At 39.8% G+C, this 6,426-nt stretch overlaps 1 non-coding gene across 1 annotated transcript; it reads right to left on the reverse strand.

The window, feature by feature from the left end:
* Window positions 1–3,937: 3,937 nt before the first annotated feature.
* LOC141637655 (small nucleolar RNA R71) lies at window positions 3,938–4,044 on the reverse strand. Its single transcript, XR_012541841.1, has one exon. It is a non-coding gene; the product is annotated as a small nucleolar RNA R71 (small nucleolar RNA).
* Window positions 4,045–6,426: the final 2,382 nt, after the last annotated feature.

Genomic DNA, 6,426 nt, shown 5'->3' on the forward strand with positions numbered 1-6,426 from the left:
GAGCTTTGAATCGTTCAATGGAATTATTCGCCTTCCTCTTGATCTTTAAGACCCATTTGTTGCCAATGGTCTTTCGACCTGGCGGAAGATCTACCAAATCCCAGACTTGGTTATATCTCATAGACTCCATTTCCTCTTTCATTGCATTCATCCATTGCCTAGCGTGGGGACTTGACAAAGCTTCTTTTATGGAAGAAGGTTCGTCCAAGTCGTCAGAAGTAGCCATTATTACTTCAGAATTAGCTACCATACATGCTTCATCCTCTATGTCAAAGCGAGGTCAAGGAATTCTCCCTCGAGCACTTCTTCGAGGTTCTTGATCCAACTCCACACGAGTTGTCTCAATTGACTCACCACTCCCACTATCCTCAGGGATGCTAATATTTTTATCTCTCAATAGAGGAGTGTGTGAGATATGCTCAGGATCTTCAAGTTCAAATAACTGGAAATCCTTGGTAGCTCCATCTTTGCTAGGAAAATCGTTTTCCAAGAATGTGGCATCTCGTGACTCAATCTCCGTAAATACTCCATCTGAGTTTTCTCCTATAAAAACATATCCCTTAGAATTCTCAGGATATCTTATAAAGATACACTTTTTACCTCTAGGGCCTAACTTCCCATGCTCATGAGAAGTGGAGTGAACAAAAGCTGCAGACCCCCACGGTCGCAAGTTGCTTAAGTCAGGCTTATAGCCTTTCCATAATTCATAGGGAGTAGAAGTCACGGATTTAGAAGGCATGCGATTAAGAATGTAGGCTGCAGTCAATAAAGCATCACCCCAATATGAAATTGGTAGATTTGCTTGCGCCATCATAGAACGAACCATGTCCAGTAAGGTCCTATTCCTGCTCTCTGCAACACCATTTTGTTGCGGAGTACCTGGAATGGTTAGTTGTCTAGTTATTCCCTTGTTTTCACATAACTCTTTGAACATGTCAGACAAGTATTCACGCCCCCTGTCAGTTCTCAGGGTTTTTACTGTGTTGTCTAATTGATTCTCAACCTCATTCAAAAAACATTTAAAGCAATTTAATGCTTCCGATTTGTGAGATATCAAATAGACATAGCCATAGCGTGAATAATCATCAGTAAAAGTGATAAAATAACTTGCGCCATGCCTAGATCTTACATTCATTGGTCCACAAATATCAGAATGAATCAACTAGAGAGGTGTGGTGGCTCTCATAGCCTTGCCAAACGGTTTTCTAGTAGCTTTACCTGCTAAGCAAGACTCACAAGTAGATAGGTTTACTTTAGCTAAAGGTCCCAAAAGACCTTCTCTAGCTAATTGATTCATCCTATCTTGACCAATATGTCCAAGTCTAGCATGCCATAGATTAGGATCATCAAACATAGTGCTATTAGAAGAAGCAACAAATGAAAAACTATTGGCATTTTTGCAAGGTAAAGTATCTAAAACCATAAAACCATCTTGCATTGAACCACAACCGAATAAATCGGTTCCCAAATAAAGTTTTACACAACCATTTTCAAACACAACTTTAAAGTCTAACTCCAAAAGAGATAAAATAGAGACTAAGTTTCGCCTTATTTCAGGAGCGTATAATACATCATGGAGATACAAAATGCGTCCATTACGCAGCTCCAATTTGCAGGTTCCTACACCAAGGACCTCAATTGATAAGTGCATATTTTATATACGTTCACCCCCTATATTAGCTTCATTTTACATGTCATTTGGCACTTATCATAGTGTTGTAAGCTAATATTTGTTGTTCTAGTGTATTTGCTTGTCTTAACATGTTTTTGTAGGAATCTAAGCATTTAGAGGCTTTTTCATATCATTTTATACACTAAGTTCACTAAGCTAAACAAGACCAAGTGTTGGACTAAGCATGGAGCATTGGATTGGGTTTTGCATGGAGAAATTGATGGATTATTATGTATAATGCAAATGTTGACAACAACCAAAGTCAAGGCCCAATGATTAAATCCAAGTCAAGGTGGAAAGCATAAGATTCCAACATGCTTAGGATGCTTTTTGGGAGCTCTAAAGATCATAGATGAGGCATTTACCCGGGTGATTAAGGAGCATTGAAGTATAAACTTTGGATTCCTCACGCAATTAAGAGAGGAATTAAGAGAAAATGCCCGAAAACACACGATCCCGATCGGGGCCATGCAACCCCGATCGGGGCCGCATGCGTCTAGGCTTTTACGTTTTGCTCTCCTCTCCTATAAATAGGAAGGTATTCCGAGGCTTTGGGCATCCAATCTTTACGTCTCATTTTCACTTTACAATAGCCTTAAGCTTTATATTTCTCTCATTAGTCTTCTCATTTTAGTTTACAAGTTGTTAAGCTTTCTTTAGTTTAATCTTTCAACATTTGGTACTCAAGTTATTGTTCAAGCATTTTGTTATTCAAGCATTTGGTTATTATACATTTCTCCTTTACAAGTTCTTCCCTATTGAGGTATTCTTATTTCTAGTTTGCAAATTTACATTTCTATCTTAGCTTACACATAGTTTATAATTAAAGTACTTAATTTAGATTACATTAGCATTATTTCTTATACATGTTATATCATCTAGTTCTTATAAATCATTTAATCATGTTTATCATTTCTCTTAATATAACTTACAATTTACACTTTAACATGAGTAGCTAAATCTCTTAGTCTAAGGGTTAGGGGAGCCATGTAAAATCAAATATATAACATGATAAAATAGATTAATAATAATATTGTTCATATTGCTTCTATCACATGCTTGTGCCACAATGTTTAATCTTTGTTTAGGGACCTATTCATTTGATTAAGTTTGTTTATTTGTTCTATAAGTCGAGAGGCACGGAATTGAATTAGAATAAGCATGTATAGTAGGACGACCTAGTCATGGACGAGAGTTTCTCTAGGACCCGGTCTATGGTTGATGCTAATATCGTAAGATGGGTATCTTTAAGCCTAAGCAATTGACAATGTTATTAGTACCAAGTTTATCATGATCATATATTTACCTTTGCATGTGTGACCCGAACCCCTTAGACTCTCTTTTATTATATATTTTACATCATAATTCTTATTAATCATCAATCAACCAAACCAAACCAAATCGTAATCGACCTTGATAAGAATCTACCCATAGCAATTCACGACGTAATTCCCGTTTTCTTGTGGTTCGACCCCTATTACTACATTTACTTGTGTTTAGGGAATTTATCTTTGCATAGGCACGCGACAAGCCTATCAAATTTTGGCGCCGTTGCCGGGGAAACAGTTTTATTGCTTTTTGAATTGTCGATTTTTATCTTGTTTTTCTTTGTCTTGGGGAACACTTGTTCCTTGAGACCGTTACTTATCATTTTCCTAGAAATTGTTGTCTTATGCCCAGGTCCTCTCGTAGTGGAGAATTGCTTTCACCGGATTCCGACCCGAGAAAACCTTTAGGAGAAGACGACGTTTTTGGAAGGAAGTGAAAGAAGCCACTTCTCCCATACAAGTTGAAAGTGTTAGAAAGTCTTACTTAGACGATCTAGAGGTTCTTGAAGCAGAGGAGGTTTCAAGTTCATCATCTCCACCACCTTCACCATCTACTACCAAAAAGATGGTGAAACTTTCCGATCATTCAAAGCCCACCGCGGCCATGCTTCCGGCCGGAATCACCACCACTCAAATCACCGCGCCGGAATTCGAGATCAAACCGGATTTCATTAGCCTTGTGGAGAGGAAGCAATTTGGAGGAAGTCCTTTGGAGGATCCCAATTTGCATGTTCAAAACTTTTGTGACTATTGCTCCATGATCCGTCAAACGGGTGTCACCCAAGCCCAAATAAGGGAAATACTTTTCCCTTTCTCATTGAAGGACAAGGCCAAGCTTTGGATCAATAGCCTTGACCGCACCGCCATGGGAATCACCAATTGGGAGACATTGGCTCTTGCTTTCTATCAAAAGTTTTTTCCACCGGAGAAAACTCAAACTTTGAGGAGCCAAATCACCGGATTCCGTCAACAAGCTCTTGAGAGCTTATATGAGGCTTGGGAGAGGTACAAAGAGCTTCAAAGGCAATGCCCACATCATGGGCTAGATGATTGGTTTCTAGCAATAACATTCTACAATGGATGTTGTGCCGAGTCCCGAAGGATTCTTGATTCCGCCAACAATGGGCAGTTTGATCAAATTGACACCGACCTTGCTCATGCCACGATCGAATCTATGGCGGTCCATGATGCCCAATATGTCAATTCTCGAGTTATGCCATCCAAAGGTAAAGAAGAATCTCTAACAACTCCGTTTTGCTAGCTCAAATTGCCTTGCTCCAACAACAATTGGTGGAGAGAGATGCTAAGGATTCCATTCAACAACTCAATGTTGTGTCTTCAACGAGCCAAATCATCGTTTTTGATGGATGTGGAGGTGCGGGCCACTATGCCGCTCATTGCCAAGCTCCTATGGAAGAGGTAAATGCTTTTCAAGCTCTAAGACAAAGTTCATATCCACCGGGTACATTTTCCAACACCTATAACCCGAATTCAAAATTCCATCCGAACTTGTCTTACAATAGCAACAATGTGCTTAACCCTCAACCCCCACCACAACAAAATGCCTATGTTCCTCAACAACAAAAGTATATCCCTCCACCGGGTTATCAAAATCAACAAAGGCCCCCACAAAACAATTACCAACTAAATCAACCACAAAATGGCCAACAAAACAATCAAGGAGTTGGTAAGCTCGAGGGCATGATAATCCAAATGCAAAGGGAATTATTGGCTCAAATTCAAAAGAATGATCAAGCTCATAGTGCCGCGGTCAAAATGTTGGAGCAACAAGTGGCTCAACTAGCCGCTTCTAGCTCTCAAAGGAAGAACGGCCAACTACCTCCCCAAGGTGAGCAACCACATGAAACCGATAATTCTATTTCCTTGAGAAGTGGTTCGAGCTATGATGGGCCATCCATGACTTTGGATGAAGAGGTGGTTGTTAAAAAGGCTAAGCTTGGGGGAAATGACAAAAGGAAGGCTAGTGAAGAGCCTATTGTTAAAGATCGTGTGCCATTTCCTCATCGATTGTTGATGCTAAAGAGGAAGAGCAAACTTGATGCCAAAGATGTTGGGTCTCCTATGCCAAAGGAAAGTGATGAGGTGGTTGTTGAAGAAATCTCTCCTAATGCTAAGGAGAGTGATGCCGTTTCAAAGAAAGTGGATGATCCGAAGGAGAATGAGAATGAAAAAGATGTGGAGGATGCTCCTCCCAAAGAAGTTGTTCAAGTACCATTTCCCCATCTTCTAGCAAAGCACAAGGAGGAAGGTAAGTTTGCTAAATTTTTGGAAGTTTGTAAGAATTTGCAAGTCACCATCCCGTTTATGGAATTGATTACCCAAGTCCCTTCTTACGCAAAGTTTATGAAGGAAATCCTCTCAAAGAAGCGATCCTTCAATGAGGTTGAGACCATTGCTTTCACCGAAGAGTGTAGTGCACTCTTACAAAACAAGTCTCCCCCGAAACTTAAGGACCCCGGTAGCTATTCTATTCCTTGCACTATAGGCACATATACCATTGATAAGACCCTTTGCGACCTAGGTGCTAGTGTGAGTGTCATGCCTTACTCCGTTTGTGAAAAACTTAACATGGGTGCTTTAAAATGCACAAGTACAACATTGTAAATGGCGGACCGTTCTTTAGAGCGACCTTTAGGTGTCTTAGAACATGTACCCGTCAAAGTTGGCAAGTTTTTCATACCCGTTGACTTCCTCATACTTGATATGGCCGAGGACTCACAAACCCCAATTATATTGGGTAGGCCATTTTTACGCACCGCGGGTGCGTTAATTGATGTGAAAAATGGGAAGTTGACGTTGGAAGTAGGTGATGACCGGGTTTCCTTTAGCAAAAACAATACCATTAGAAGCCCAATGTTACAAGAGTTTTGTTATTTACTTAGCACTGTGGACTCTTCTTATGCCTCTACTACGCTTGGATCCTCACTAACGGATCCGTTGGAGGACGATATGGGTGTTGTTTGCTTTGTAGGTGATGATGCTAAGGACGCTATTGCTAAAAGTGGAAAAAAGGAAGAAAGGGAAATTTTATTTGAAGAATTTCAAATGGTTGAGAAATGCAAAGATAGCTATGAAATGGAGCTTGGTTGGTGGCAAGCTCAATGACAAAACTTGAATCAAATAGCTTCTTACGTCGTATGGGGGTTAAAACCAGCGCTTCTTGGGAGGCAATTCAAGCTTTTTATTGCTTTTATTTATTTTTGTTTTTAATTTTCTGCAATTTATTGTTTTTGTAGATTAGTAATAAAATGTTCGACTTGATGATGTTTCTTTTTGTGATTTTTAGGTGAAAATGAAGGGAGAAGAATTAGAAGTAAATATGGCACGCTTCCCCATGCAACAACCCCGTTCGGGGACGTGGTTTTCGAAAAAGAGAAGGAAATTACATCAACGCGGAAAAGAGGC

The sequence above is a fragment of the Silene latifolia genome, unplaced genomic scaffold (assembly GCF_048544455.1).
Source record: "Silene latifolia isolate original U9 population unplaced genomic scaffold, ASM4854445v1 scaffold_124, whole genome shotgun sequence".
In the NCBI taxonomy this organism is placed as follows: domain Eukaryota; kingdom Viridiplantae; phylum Streptophyta; class Magnoliopsida; order Caryophyllales; family Caryophyllaceae; genus Silene; species Silene latifolia.